Here is a 17,500-nt window from a genome sequence, read left to right as displayed (position 1 = left end):
TCTCTCTCTCGAGAGAGAGAGAGAGAGAGAGAGAGAGAGAGAGAGGGGGGGGGGGTACGGAATGCGACAATATGACATGTCTTTGTAATTAATACTCTCTCTCTCTCTCTCTCTCTCTCTCTCTCTCTCTCACATAGGCAATGGCAGGCAATTCTATTCATCATTCTGTAAATCTTTTTTAACGTAAAGTATGAAAGCACAGAACGCACGCGCACTCACACAAGGCAAGAAAACACATCAAGACAAAATAAAAGAGACAAAGAATTTAATTATTTTTCACAACCCAATTGGTGAGGAATGTAAAACTCGTGAAAAAGAATGGAGGGATTGTGATTTTAAACACATAAGGAGCGAGATCACGTCTTTATGCAAGCAAATTAAGGACACTCATTTTCAAGGTCCTTAAGACACCAAGGACTCCGTCAGAAGTGTCACCAAGGAGTTCTTAATAAAAATTACTCGGACGAACAAAGAGAAAAACTTCTTTCTTTCGTGATAACGAAGTCCTTGACGAAAAAGCCGGATTGGAGGAGAAATAATTATGGGAAAGAAGAAAATCTATCAATTTACACCTCAAAAAATATCACTCGTCATCCAGTTAAGATTATTCTTCTCATCTTGAGGCGTTCGGTACTGAAAATGTCATGGAAAACATCAATCAGAAGTAATTGAAAATGTACTTCTATATACGGAGAGAGAGAGAGAGAGAGAGAGGAGAGAGAGAGAGAGAGGTTATAAAGGTGACAAAATGAATTAAGGTATTAAAGTAATTTTTAAAATATATAGGGAAAATACAAAGTATAGCTTCCACAGAGAGAGAGAGAGAGAGAGAGAGAGAGAGAGAGAGTTATAAAAGTGACAAACCTAATAAAGATAATTTAAAAAGAAACAGAGTACAAAGTATTGCTTCCCGAGAGAGAGAGAGAGAGAGAGAGAGAGAGAGAGAGAGACGTAAATTTACGCAATTTTCTAAAATCATAAAAGGTAAAATTACACACTATTCCTTCCCCAATAATTATTTCTTTTTGAAAGGGGGGGGGGGGAGAGTTAACATCAGTCTCCATCTCAAAATAATTTCTTATGCATTGTTCGTAAAATATCAAAAGATGAATTGAAAGACAAGGAAATCGTACCTCCAACCCCCTTTACACTATTTCATCCACCTATCATGAAGAATTGAATAATTTCATCAGTTACATCAATTATTCAAAAGATGGTGAATGAAAATTTGAAGTAACAACTGAAGTAAGGGTTACGCACTCACATAATTATATAAATGTAAAATGTAAAATAATAAAAATATTCATGTAAACATACGATGATGTAAATATGTTATATATTGTAAGATTGTAAATGTGTATTTCATAATAAAAGAAAAAGACAATATATATATATATATATATATATATATAATGCAAATACGCATGCATATATTTTGATACAATATACGGATGAATGACAGCGTGTGAAGGAGCGCTTGACGCAACGTTGGGTGATCCTTTTGCGTACATTCATTTACGAACCTACAGTGAATAGGGCAGTGACAGTTATGTTCTTTTATACCTGGAGCCACCATATATTTGTGGGGAACGGTTTTCTGTTAATAAATACACTCGTATGCCGATTTATTATTATTATTATTATTATTATTATTCATTATTGATTATTATTATTATATATATGCATACATATATATAAATATATATATGTATATATATATATATATATATATATAGATAGATAGATAGATATATATATGTAGTATATATAATATACATATATATATATATGTATATATATAATATACATATATATATATTGTATATATATGCATATATATATATATATATAAATATATATATGCAATATATATATATATATACATACATACATATATATATATAGTAGATAGCTATGACGTGTATACAAAGTAAATAAATCAATTTCGATACACAATACCAGTAAAAAGAAATCCAAAGAGGTACGGCTAAACAAGTGTTATCTATATCAGCTGCCCTCTTCTCCTTGTAACATTAGCGTGGTGGGAAATACTCACGGTGGGAGCCAGAGAATGGGTCCTGTCAAAAAGGATATTTATGCTCTTAAGGAGTGGGGTAGGAGAACGCGTTCCCTCAATAATTATTTATATTGTAGAAGGAACCCGGATGAGGCTTTAATGAATATGCAAACCGCTGCAAAATGTGAAGTATATATGAAGGGGGGGCGGAGACCTGACAGTCCAACGGAGTACCAGAAAGGGTTGGATCCGACAGGGCCGCTCCTTCCAATGTGTTATATAAGACTTCGCTGCTGCTGTTACTTCTGACAGCTTGTTGTTTGTTTACCTCCGAATACCTACATTGTTCTTTTTATTCAGTGAATTGGATATTTGTTCTGATATTTGCCCAGACTGCCTCCATAACGTTTACAAATCTCCCAGAAGATTAAATCACTCAGATCTCTACTCAGACAGACTCCACAACGTTTAAAGCTCTTCCAGAAAGCTAAAATTATTCCATATCTTTGCTCAGACAGCCTCTATAAGCTATGGGCTCCAACAGGGAAAATAGCCCAGCGTGGGAAGGAAATGAGGAGATAAATTATATAAGAAAAGTAATAAACAATCAATGTGAAATGGTTTAAAAGCAGTAACCATATTGAAATATATCTTTCATACTTTATAAAGAGAGACTTATTTCAGCCTGTTAAATGTTTAAAGCCAAATTAATGCCATATCTTTGCTCAGACAGCCTTTATAACGTTTACAACGCTTGCTCAGACAGCCTCCACAACGTTTAAAGCCCTTCCAGAAAGCTAAAATACTTTCCATATCTTTGCTCAGACAGCCTCTATAAGCCTAAGGGCTCCAACAGGGAAAATAGCCCAGCGGGGGAAGGAAATAAGGAGATAAACTATATAAGAAAAGTAATAAACAATCTATGTGAAATGGTTTAAAAGCAGTAACCATATTGAAATATTTCTTTCATACTTTATAAAGAGAGACTTATTTCAGCCTATTAAACGTTTAAAGCTCTTCAAGAAAGCTAAAATTAATGCCATATCTTTACTCAGACAGCCTTTACAACGTTTAAAGCTCTTCAAGAAGGCTAAAAATATTACCATATCTTTGTCCAGACAGCATCTATAACATTTGCAACTCTTCCAGAAGGCTAAAAATACTGCCAGATATTTGCTCAGTCTCTATAATGTTTACGCTTCCATAAGGCTTAAATCAGTGTCAGATCTTTGTTCAGACCGTATCTTTAACATTTAATAAGTTTCCAATAGGTTACTAATCATTATGATAGGACCAGTTGACGAGATGAAATAAGAAAATGTCATCGCTGTTACTTCTGACAGCTTGTTTATGGCTGACATTGCTCTGTTACCTGCAAATAATTACATTGCCTTTATTATTCACTGAATTACATATTTGTTATTTGCTCATGACCGTGCATTCCCTCATAATAATTGCTTATTACTTTTCATATATAGTTTATCTCCTTATTTCTTTCCCTCGCTGGGCTATTTTCCTTGTTGGAGCTCTTAGGCTTATAGCATCGAAACGTTATAAACAATGTACAGGCTGCGTGAGTAAAGAACTGCCAGTGAGTTAGGCCTTCTGAAAGCAGTGTAGTAAACGTTATAAAGGCTGTGGACACCCAGCTTTTCCAACTAGGGATGTGGCTTAGCTAATAATATAATAATAATAATAATAATAATAATAATAATAATAATAATAATTAACCGCTATTTCCTTTCCTTATTACCTAGTAATTAATCACTCATTATAACGAGAAATTAAAAAAAAAAAAAGTCAACATAACCACTACACAGGAAAGTAAAGAAAACTGAGAGTAAACAGAGGTGGAACTGAAACCACTACTATAATGGAGCTTAAAATTGCTCGTGGCCTCCGGCCCCTCTTATAGCAGCCAATAGTTAACTTCGACGGGAAAAAATACACGGCAGTGAGCATACACCTCACCACTCTCATCGAAAACGAACTTCGTAACTCAAACGTTGATAGCCGACTTCCTCTCTCTCTCTCTCTCTCTCTCTCTCTCTCTCAGGGAAGAGCCCCTATCATAGCCTACCTACCTTTCCGGCCCTCTTTATTTCACACATAACCTATCATCAAGTTTTTAAATCATCTAATGTTAGAGCTTCTCCCTTATAAGGTATACTTTCATATACTTCAATCTAGTCGCCCCTCTCTCTCTCTCTCTCTCTCTCTCATCTCTCAAGAACAGCAAAAACAAATGCAGCTGTTTTTAGTCCTTTGTAGGACAAAGACCTCAGCCATGTCCTTATTCAAGTTTTAGATCAAGTCATTTTCATCGCCACGCTTGCCACTGCGGATAGGCGATGGTGGGAAACTTTAGACTGATCCCTAACAGCAAAACCAACCTAGTATGGGCGTCCCTGCCTAGTACACCATTGCTGATCATGGATACAATAGCCCTTTTCACCACGTTAAGGTACCCCAACTCAGAAAGGACGTATCAAAGTGGGCACACAGTCAATCTATGATTATAGTAAATTGCATAACATCTAATTATGACTCCTTTGTTTTCGGCAGTACTAAACCCACGTTCGAAACAATGCTAATACGTGCAGCCTCGTCATCACACTTTTGCTTACAACCTTGTTCAAGGTGCTCCTTCGTTCCCATGATAATAAGCTGTCAGAGAGTCCCAAATCACGATCTAACTTCAAGCAGGGTTGCCAGGTTTTCTAAATGAGAAAAGGCCAACTTTAATCAACAGCAGCTTGAAAAGGCCAACCCATTAATGAAAAAAAAACAAAAATATAGCATTTGAGGACAACCTGTTTTCGTGATATTACTAAAGGCCCAACAATTTTTGAAAAAGGACAAACTTTAGGTTTTTGGCCTGAAAGAAGGCCAACCTGGCAACCATGGATCTAAGTATTAATCAAGATATTGACCCTTAAAGGAGACTTTTCACAGGTTACGTAACTGAGCAATGTACCATAGTGGGCGTCTGAACTCTTACATAGTCGATGAGCTAAACAGGCGCCACTGAAAAGTTGGAGATAATGACTAAACATATTACAGAACGTTAAGTATTCTGATGGTCGAAAATCAAATATTCACAGATCAATTTTCATTTACTACGTTTTTTTTTTTTTTATTAAAAAAACATAATAGGTAATTATTTTGACGGTCAAAAGTCAAATAATTTACTGAAAAATTTCCCTTTGCTAAATTATTTTCTTCTATTAAATACATAAAGGTAAATATTGAGTTAACATTCAAAATATTTAAGATAAATTTCCATTTGCCAGGGTTTCTCCCATTAAAAAACATAAAGGTAATTATTCGAATGTTCAAAATTCAAAAAAAATTCACATTTAAATTTCTATTTGCCATGTCTTTTTCGTCCATGAAAAATATACAAACCAAAAAATAATTCCGACAGTCAAAAGTCAAATACGCTACACATAAATTTCCCTTTGTCATTTGTTTCTTCCATTAAGAAAAAATAATACTATATAAAACAAAAAAACTTCTCGCACATGAAAAAAAAAAAAAAAGTCTGCAGAAACATTCATTTCACCATTATACACCAGTGCAAAATAATTGCCGAAGGAAAACAAGATATGCCTTAAACGTCAAAAAAAAATCACATTTAAATTTCTATTTGCCATTTTTTCTTCGTCCATTAAAATCATACAAACCAAAATATAATTCCGAGTTAAAAGTCAAATACGTTACAAATAAATTTCCCTTTGTCATTTGTTTCTTCCATTAAGAGAAAATGATACTATATAAAAAAAAAAAACGTCTCGCACATGAAAAAAAAAAAGTGTGTCTGCAAAAATATTCATTCCACCATTATACACTAGTGCAAAATAATTGCCGAAAGGAAACGCGATATGCCTTAAACGGTCATATAAACCTCAGAGAACAACAATTACTCTTGATATAGATGACACATGACGATCCGGACAGCCATAACAAGCGCATTACCTTCGTTTTCATTCGGATCCCACAGGCCATAAACACTCAGGGAAAGTGAGAAAGCGCGCAAAAGGCCACATGTAAAAAGGAGCAAATGCTTCTGCACATTGCAAAAAAATGTGTACTGGATCACGATAGAAGGCATTTGAGAAAATGTAGGTTTCTCTCTCTCTCTCTCTTCTCTCTCTCTCTCTCTCTCTCTCTCTCTCTGTACGTTGCAAAAAACCTCAGCCCTAGGATTCACGATAAAGGGCATGCGAAAAATGGAGGATTTTTGTCTGCGCTCTCTCTCTCTCATCTCTCTCTCTCTCTCTCTCCTCTCTCTCAACACTGGATCACGATCAAAAGGCATTTGAGAAAAATGCAGGCTGTGTGTGTGCAAAATGCAGAAAAAAAAACACCACTGGATCAAGATAGAAGGCAATTTGAGAAAATTTACTCTCTCTCTCTCTCTCTCTCTCTCTCAACACTGGATCACGATAAAGGCATTTGAGAAAAATGCAGGCTGTGTGTGTGCAAAATGCAGAAAAAACACCACTGGATCAAGATAGAAGGCATTTGAGAAAATTTACTCTCTCTCTCTCTCTCTCTCTCTCTCTCTCTCTCACATTACAAAAAAACCCCAGCCCTGGATCACGATAAAGGGCATGCGAAAAATGGAGGATTTTGTGCTCTCTCTCTCTCTCATCTCTCTCTCTCTCTCTCTCTCTCTCTCTGTACATTGCAAAAAACCTCAGCCCTGGATCACGATAAAGGGCATGCGAAAAATGGAGGAGGATTTTGCTCTCTCTCTCTCTTTCTCTCTCTCTCTCTCTCTCTCTCTCTCTCTCTCTCTCTCTCTGTACATTGCAAACAACCTCAGCCCTGGATCACGATAAAGGGCATGCGAAAAAATGGAGGATTTTTGTGCGCGCTCTCTCTCTCTCTCCTCTCTCTCTCTCTCTCTCTCTGTACATTGCAAACAACCTCAACCCTGGATCACGATAAAGGGCATGCGAAAAATGGAGGATTTTGTGCGCTCTCTCTCTCTCTCTCTCTCTCTCTCTCTCTCTCTCTGTACATTGCAAACAACCTCAGCCCTGGATCACGATAAAGGGCATCGCGAAAAAATGGAGGATTTTGTGCGCTCTCTCTCTCTCTCTCTCTCTCTCTCTCTCTCTCTGTACATTGCAAACAACCTCAGCCCTGGATCACGATAAAGGGCATGCGAAAAATGGAGGATTTTGCGCTCTCTCTCTCTCTCTCTCTCTCTCTCTCTCTCTAACACTGGATCACGATAAAAGGCATTTGAGAAAAATGCAGGCGCTCTCTCTCTCTCTCTCTCCTCTCTCTCTCTCTCTGTGAGTGTGTGCGTGCGCGCGTGTGTATGTGTGTGCACAATGCAGAAAAAACACTCAACACTGGATCACGATAAAAGGCATTTGAGAAAAATTTACTCTCTCTCTCTCTCTCTCTGTTCATTTGACATACGAGCAAGTTAGGTGGGGACATGTTTACGAGCTTTCACATTGCTGGCGCAATTAATGGAAAAGTTAAACCAGCTGATGAGGGTGCTGCACTCGGTGTTATCAAGATTCTCTAAAAATAAATTTTGTCGTCATTCCCTTTAAAGATTCTCTCTCCATCAACTTCTCAAAAAAAAAAATAATGAGAAATATGTCTTGTCTTCTTTGTCATTAACGATTCTCTCTCGAACTTCTCAAAAAAAAAAAAATAATCTTGAACAAATTCAAAGTTACATATGCCAATGGGCTCTCTCTCTCTCTCTCTCTCTCTCTCTCTCTCTCTCTCAATAAAATATATATTCAAGTTCAAAGTTACAAATACTCTCTCTCTCTTTACGAAACTATATTTATCAAGTTTAGAGTTACATATGCTGATTTACCAAGTTCAAAGTTACATATGTTCTCGCTCTCTTCTCAAAAAATTATTTACCAACTTAAAGTTACATATGTCTGCTCTCTCTCTCTCTCTCTCTCTCTCTCTCTCTCTCTCTCTCTCCAATCAAATTTCGTTTTATGTGTTGTATGAATACGCGCTAACAGATGACAAGTGGAATACGGGGGGAGAGAGAGAGAGAGAGAGAGAGAGAGAGAGAGAGACGGGGAGCAAACAATACGGGGAACCTGAGGGAGGAGAAGTGATATTATTATCCGACAGAGCCATTACGTGTCTCGAAAGAGAAAGTTTTGTGGTGAGCGCCAATAACTCTCGCTCTCACCAGCCTTTTCCCATAAGGCAAACTCATTTTCTTTCCCCCCTATAAAAAAAAGTAGATTGTTATTTGAAATAAAAAAATAAAAATGTATGTGAAGGGGAATTATTATTGTTCTTGAGTTTGGTATTGTTCTTCGTGATCTAGGGAAGTTGCGTAATGATTTGGCTCGAATAATAACATGGCTGTGCGTTCTGTAATCATTCTTTGTATATGATAACCGTTATCATTCTTCATTGTCAACGTTTTAGTGCAGTAAAGTATTCTGGTATATTTTAATATCAACACGATAGAGGATTATGAAATGTGCTGTTCGGAAAGTGAGTGTGTACCTCAGTATTATTATTATTATTATTATTATTATTATTATTATTATTATTACTAGGAAAGCTATAGCCGTAGTTGGAAAAATGGGATGCTATGCCCAAGGATTCCAACAAGGAAAATTAGCCCATTGAGAAAAGGAAATAAAATACAAGAGAAGTAATGAAAAAATTAAAATAAATTATTTCAAGAACAGTGACAACATCAAACACTCTCTAATCAGATTGGATTGACATAATAAACATGTTAAAACAATCTATAATAATAATGAAATATCCGGGCTACTGAATAGTACTGATACAACGGTTAACAGGCTTCAAGTTACCATCAGCTTTGTAAGGAAAACCTACATTAAGGCAAAACATTTCCCATTAACAATAAAAATTTTGAAGACCACATTAAATGAATTCGACTAAACTTTGAGTAAACTTATCATTAAATGATATGAATTTCATTCTTTAAATTCAGTGAAGAAGTAAATGAGGCAAAAGGGTTTCATACTATATACTTGCAAGGCAATTCCACCGAAAAGCAGTTTTTCTCACCTATTCCTAAAAGCCGTATGAACTAATAGATTACCGCCTTTTCTTTTTGTAAATATATATTCATAATGATTTTTATTATACGAAAGGCGTTACAGAAAGATTTTTTATATAACAGGCGTTACGAAATCAAAGGTCACTGTTTACGACATCCAACCAGAAAAGACCCGATATTTACATTATTATTATTACTATCCAAGCTACAACCCTAGTTGGAAAAGCAAGATGCTATAAGCCCAGGGGCTCCAACAGGGAAAAATAGCCCAGTGAGGAAAGGAAATAAATAAATGAAGAGAACAAATTAACAATAAATCGTTCTAAAAAAAGTAACAACGTCAAAACAGACATGTCACATATAAACTATAAACAACATCAAAAACAAATATGTCATAAATAAACTATAAAAAGACTCATACGACAATTGATACTCTTGACCAATTTTTTTTTTTTTTTTTTTAAGGATATCAGATCAAAGGCATTTCACACACCCCTACTTCTGCATTCCATGACTTTTATCATCAGGTCAGTGCTGTAACAACTGGACACGTTTATGGACGAAAAATTTCTCATGAGGATGATACAGATCTGGATAATATTCCCTTTACATCAACTCATTTCGTTTGATTGTGTGAATAAATGCGATAGTGACTGGCAGCTGATTTTGCTATAGATCAAGATATTGTTAAAGGAAATCTTGGTATTAAAAAGACGAGGGTTATATATATATATATATATATATGTAATACATATATATATGTATATATAATACATATAAATATACATATATATATGTGTATTATATATATATATATATATATATATACATATGTGTGTATGTATGTATAACACTTGCTTTTCCCATATCAAGATCATGAAACCGCATACATACCCTTGACTTATAGTAAAACAAAAGAAACAAACAAACGAATGAACACAACGTCACAGTTAATAAACACATGTTTTTCCTCTCCCACTCGACACCAATTAACAGAGAACTTTCATTCGAGATCCACCATAATTTTTTTTTTCCTTTCCCAACTCATTTCCCGAAGGAGGGAAAGTCAAATAGAAAATCCCTGTCTCCCTTCTACCCTTCCTGCCAGCCTGCCTCCCTCCTCCTCCTCCTCCTGCAAACAGGTGGTCATTTAACGCGAGGACTACTGTACGTGATAGTTTCTTATATAAGGGAAAACTTTTATTGGATGGTATAAAACTTACTTTATTACTTTTAGACTTTTTTTTACAGGTGTTGGGAGTTTCTATATAGTGGTAAGAACTTCTATATAAATAATCAATGGACATTGAGAGTTCGTGAAAATACAAAAATGGGCATATATTATTAATGAACATTTACAAGCATAAGAAAGTAGTTCGAGGTAAGTATTCGTATTGGAACAAATATATATATATATATATATATATATACACATACACACACTCACATAGGCACCAGAAGAGTTGGAAGACCCAGAACTATATGGCTGAGGACTATGAAACGCGAAGTAGATGATGATGATGAATGAAGTATTGATTTGAAAGCTCAAGATAGAGACGACTGGCGAAAACTTACCGAGGCCCTTTGCGTCAATAAGCGTAGGAGGGTATGATGATCACGAAGATGATGATATATAATATATATATATATACACACGATATGTATATATATATATACATATATATACATACATATATATATATATAATATATATACACATACATACACAATAACACCATAAAAAATAAACAATGAAATTTATTTCTAGTATTGGCCAAGATTTGCCAATAGATTTTATCAGAATAATGTTCAATTAAATTAGCAGAGAGAGAGAGAGAGAGAGAGAGAGAGAGAGAGAGAGACTCCCTAAAACACAGTGTGACCCGTTGGATAAGGGCGTCGTAGTAACAAGGAATGAGTCACTTCGTTCACTTGAGCCATTTAAGGAAAACTGACAGAACGAGTTCGTATCCTTACCATCTCCAAGTGCCACTTGTGCATTTGTATTGCATTTGCATTACAATGTGACTCTCCGAAAATGTGAATGCACTCAAAACTATGCATGCAATCGCGGCGCCAGAACATGACGTGAGATCGTTCAATGCGAAGTGTGTTTGAGTTTTAAAAGCGCTATTTTAATGCATTTATAACCAAGCAGAAATGAAAGTAGTAAGTTAATTGTTTATAATAAATATCCCGAATTACTGTTAACTTCACCATGCATCTCTCGTATTTCTATAGACAACGCACTGCAATTGCATCTCAACAAAGAACAATGTGTATGAGTTTTAAAAGCGCTATTTTAATGCATTTATAACCGAGCAGAAATGAAAGTAGTAAGTTAACTGTTTATAACAAATATCCCGAATTACTAGTAGACTTCACAATGGATCTCTCGTATTTCTATAGACAACGCACTGCAATGTTATCTTCGTAAACAACATATTGCAATCGTATCTCCACAAATAACGCATTGCAATCTTATTTACACAAATAACGCATTGCAATCATATCTACACAAATAATGCATTGCAAACGTATCTCCATAAACGACGTATTACAATCTTGTCTCCACAACAACGCATTGCAATCGTATCTTCGTACACAATATATTGCAATAGTATCTCCATAAATATCGCATTGCAATCGTATCTCCAAAAGCGACGTATTATAATCGTATTTACAGAAACGATGCATTACAATCGTATCCCCATAAATAACGCATTGCAATCATATCCCCATAAATAACGCATTGCAATCATATCCCCATAAATAACGCATTGCAATCATATCCCCATAAATAACGCATTGCAATCATATCCCCATAAATAACGCATTGCAATCGTATCTTCGTACACAATATATTGCAATCGTATCTCCAAAAATATAGCATTGCAATTGTATCTCCAAAAACGACGTATTATAATCTTATCTCCAAAAACGACGCATTGCAAGCGTATCTCCACAAATACACATTTCAATCGTATCTCCACACACAACGTATTACAATCATCGTGATCATTTGTAACAACAAAATTATAGCATCAAAATTGATCATTTTAATACCTAACACTTTTCATCTTTATTATTGGTGATATCAATATCTCTATTATCAGTAACAGTAACAACAGATGCGATATAATCTTAAATAATAGGTAAAGTCAATGTAATCATATATCTTACCACGAAAGATCGAGCATTTTCATTGGCTAATGGGCTAGTGCGGATAAGGAAAACATTCGAGTATCACAATACATAATGCTAGAGAGAGAGAGAGAGAGAGAGAGAGAGAGAGAGAGAGACGCCAAGGCTCGCTGCCGTATGCATCGTTGAATTTTCCTTTGATAATGAAAGAGAAAATCAAGTAAGCACCTTACATAATGTTGAGAGAGAGAGAGAGAGAGAGAGAGAGAGAGAGAGAGAGAGATCTTATGGCTCACTGCCGTATGCATCGTTGAAATTTCCTTTGAAAAAGCTTTAAGAATTGTCAGATGCATTACTGAATACTCATAATCGACTTTTCAAGTAATTATTTCATACAGGAATTTATCAAAAACTACAATAACATTACCCTATTGTGCCCAAATAAAAATAATAATAATAATAATAATAATAATAATAATAATAATAATAATAATAATAATAATAATAATAAAAAGTCCATTGCTTGTTGTTTAATCTCACACAAAATAGCTGTTAAGCAAGGATATACAACCAAAAAAAAAAAAAAAAAAAAAATATTTTTTGTTCAACAAGTATTGTAAAAAATACGAGTCACCATTTCCCTCAGCTACTATTCCATTGTTACCGTAGAATGAATATAATAAAACCCTCCCATGTCTCCCTGACCGGAAACCACAAGAACAGTCATAGTACAATAAAGAAGCAAGGACAAAGGAAACCATTTGCAATTCTGGTGCAAAGCCATGATGCCGTAACCTTTTTAGAAACCTTTCCGATAATACTCTTTTGACCACAAGGGAAATCAAATCTTATATAGGATGATGGGTAGTTTTTCCAATAAACATTGCAAAAAGTAATTAATTCAATCAATTGTTTATATAGGAATCAATAATAATCGTAACTATTTCCATAAATTATACTCTTCCGACCACAAGGGAAATCAAATCTTAAATGGGATGATGATATCTAGAAAGGGGTATGGATGAAACCCTTCAACTTCAGGGAATACTTTTCGCAATAAACAATGCAAAAAGTAAATCAATAATAGTCGTAACTGTTTGCATAAAATATACTCCTCCGACCAAAAGGAAAGTCAAATATTAAATGGGATGCTATCTAGAAAGGGGTATGGATGAAACCCTTCAACTTCAGGGAATACTTTTCGCAATAAACAATGCAAAAAGTAAATCAATAATAGTCGTAACTGTTTGCATAAAATATACTCCTCCGACCAAAAGGAAAGTCAAATATTAAATGGGATGCTATCTAGAAAGGGGTATGGATGAAACCCTTAATTTCATGGAATACTTTTCCCAAAGAATAATGAAAAAAGTAATCAATTCAATCAATTGTTTATATAGAAATCAATAATAATCTAACTGTTTGCATGAAATATACTCTTCCGACCACAAGGGAAATCAAATATTAAATGGGATGATATTTCGAAAACGGTATAGATGAAACCCTTAACTTCAGTGAGTACTTCTCCCAATGAACAATGCAAAAACTGTCTTAGTGTAGAGTTCTCTTGCTTGAGGGTACACTCGGGCCACTATTCTATGTTATTTCTCTTCCTGTTGTTTTTCAAGTTACATTAGTTTATATATGAAAGAACGATTTCAATGTTGTTACTGTTCATAAAATATCCTATTTTGATTGTTAATTAATTTACTTGTAGTTTATTTATTTTCTTATTTCCTTATCTCACTGAGGTATTTTCCCTCTTGGAGCCCTTGGGCTTATAGCATCTTGCTTTTCCAACTAGGGTTGTAGCTTAGCAAGTAGTAGTAGTAGTAGTAATAATAATAATAATAATAATAATAATAATCTAGATTGTTTGTATAAAATAGCTTTTCTTCAACATCAGTCGTCCGACGAACAATGGAAAAAGTAAACAATTTAATAGTGTTTATTATTATTATTATTATTATTATTATTATTATTATCATCATTATTATTATTATTATCACTAGCGAAGCTACAACCCTAGTTGGAAAAGCAAGATGCTATAAGCCCAAGGGCTCCAATAGGGAAAAATAGCAATCAATAACAATCTTAATTGTTTGCATAAATAGCTCCTTTTGAACATCAGTCATCCGATGAACAATGTAAAAAGTAAATATTTCAACCAAATATTTATATAAAAAAAATCAACAGCAATAAGTTGGCATAAAACAGCACTTCATACCGATAAATTACACCAGAAATCACAAAACAAACCATGATTGGATATCACCAGCGTAAAAAATCCTAAACATTTTTGCTTGACCGTGACCTTGACCTTCCAAAATTTAATCATTTCCAGCTTTTTACATAACAGTTAATCCCTGCAATTTGCATTACTCTACGATTAAAAATGTAGTCAGGAAGCTGTGCACAAACAAAAACACACAAAAATTACAAACATACAAACAGGGGCGAAAACATAACCTCCTACCAACTTCGATGGCGGAGGTAAAAAGTGTAGTCAGGAAGCTATTCACAAACAAAAACCCACACAAATTACAAACATACAAACAGGGGCGAAAACATAACCTCCTTCCAACTTCGTTGGCGGAGGTAAAAATCTTAAAAATCAGAAGAAAAAAAATTGAAAAGGCAATTATACTTCTAAAGATATCCAAAGAAATCGGTGTGTGTGTGATTACGGTCTCAGAATTTCTGACATATCAAGGGCAGCCACGTCCAGGGGCAACGCGATACTGCCAATTACTTTCTGGGGTCTTTTTCTTCCAGAGTCGTTGGTTCCAAAGGGTCTGACTATTTACAGGTTCACAGAGCACGCTCTACCTCTCAGTTTCAGAGCAGCACATTTCATAGTGACTTATGATGTTGATACAAAATAGTATACCACAATACGTTACTACACAAATAGGTTGGAACCGGCCCCCTTGGGAACACCTTGCTTGGGAAGGCAAATTAATGACAAAACACATGTCATAAACACTAATGGAAAGGAAGTCGTATGATATTTACAGATAATAAAATTGATATTAGAGTTATAAAAGAAAGCATAGCCCTAATACGTTGTTTATTATGTTTCATGGATGAGGGAGTACAAGGACTCTATCTGGAAGTCAAAAAAAGAAGAAGAAGAAGAAGAAGAAGAAGATTGGGAACCACTTATCTAGAATAAAACTAGATCAGGAATAAGTCTGTGAAATCCTTATGTCCCAATTTTCCCAATTCCAGTAATGCATATTTATCTCAATTTAAGACTAAAAACAGTGATTGTATTTTGTCAAATTCGTTATTTTCTTTGGTCGCTGCAACCTCACCATCATTGTGAGCAACGGATGGGGGATTTGGGGGGAGCCTATAGGTCTATCTGCTGAGTCATCAGCAGCCATTGCCCGGCATTCCTTGGTTCTAGCTTGGGTCGTGAGGGGGTCTGGGAGCTGATCATAAGTATATATGGTCAGTCTCTAGGGCATTGTCCTGCTCGATAGGGCGATGTCACTGCCCCTTGCCTCTGCCACTAATGGTAGCCTTTAAACCTTTAAACGATCCAAAAAAGCTACTACATACTTCATCTTTATTGAACAAAAAAAAAAAAAAAAAAAAAAAAAAAAAAAAAAACAGATAATAATGCAAATATTCCACCCCTCATAACTCTCATCATCATCACCACTCAAACTTACATAAGAAGAATTCCAATACTTTCACAACTCTAAAACACATCTTACGGAGTCGACGACCATCCATAGCGTAACACCTGTCATAATACGATCGCGAGATACGAGAAAGAAAGAAAGAAAAAAAAAAAGGTAGCTGACCAAAGACTGACCACAAGACCTCCTATGATGGAACAGGTTTTCTATACTCTACAATAAACTTCTGGAGTAACAATAATCAGACTTGACTGGCGCATTCATTATCTTATTACAATGCTATGGTATTAGTTAACACAATGTCCGAGTACATTACGAAATATATAAATAACATGTGGCTGTATCTAATCTTGGTCCAGGATACAGTAAGGCGATTTCCAAGGTTGTTTGACAAAATAGTTATGTATTTATTAAGAATTATAAATTTCAGTAACTTGAAAATACAATTAACAACGGCATTTACTTCACAGAATATTTTCGCATGGCCTGACCATAAGGTTCTCAAGAGAGAGAGAGAGAGAGAGAGAGAGAGAGAGAGAGAGAGAGAGAGAGATTAACTTGAAAATATCAATAACAACGATATTTACTCCACAGAATATTTTTCGCATGGCCTGACCATAAGGTTCTGAGAGAGAGAGAGAGAGAGAGAGAGAGAGAGAGAGAGAGAGAGAGAGAGAGAGAGAGAGAGAGAGAGATTAACTTGAAAATATCAATAACAACGGCATTTACTTCACAAATATTTTCGCATGGCCTGACCATAAGGTTCTGAAAGAGAGAGAGAGAGAGAGAGAGAGAGAGAGAGAGAGAGAGAGAGAGAGAGAGGAGAGAGAGTGAGAGAGAGAGAGAGAGAGGAGAATTTTACCATTTTTCCCAACCATGTATGAAGCGGCAGCCCGATGAGTCATCCTTGGATGAACAAACTGTCTAAATATGGCGTTACTGATCCTTGCACCCCGTATAGGAGCGCTCATGCTGTAAAGACCTGGAATCCGTGATTTTATCATGACAATACTTTTAGACTTGCAAATGGATATAAAAACCAAAAGCAAGCAAAGTAAACAAGCGTAAAAAAAGGCTAGCATGTACATACATGCCATTACAAAACGTAACATAAAATTTTGACTGTAATGGGTATGTTAGTTAGATCTGAAAATTCGTTTTAAATGATTCAGAATGCTGTACTAGATAGCCTTTAGAATTCCTTTTTTATTTCTAATTTGGTTTTCCAAAAATCCTTCACAGACTCTTTCAATCTGTTGTCATGTAAAGGAGAACATTTCACACTGAATAAGGTAATATGTGTACTTGATTAAGTATTTTATGAGTTTTGTTCGTTAATTCAACGATAGAGAGACATTGAAATAAAGAGAGAGAGAGAGAGAGAGAGAGAGAGAGAGAGAAGAGAGAGAGAGAGAGAGAGAGAGAGAGATGAGAAAAAAATAATTGGAGTGAAGTGGTACTCGAAAGCCAATGTTAATGAAAAGTGCATCACACTGTCATTCTTTAAGAATAATTCATCGGAAGGTTTCAAACCCTTTTATGTCCAATTCTTTTTATTCCTACAATCTGCGCTAGGTAAGGACACTTGGTTGGAAGTCTCTCTGATCTCTACCCACAGCCAAAGTTGTGTGTAATACATAGCGT

The sequence above is a fragment of the Palaemon carinicauda genome, chromosome 15 (assembly GCF_036898095.1).
Source record: "Palaemon carinicauda isolate YSFRI2023 chromosome 15, ASM3689809v2, whole genome shotgun sequence".
Taxonomy (NCBI): Eukaryota; Metazoa; Arthropoda; class Malacostraca; order Decapoda; family Palaemonidae; genus Palaemon; species Palaemon carinicauda.
Note: the sequence above shows the minus strand (reverse complement) of the source record.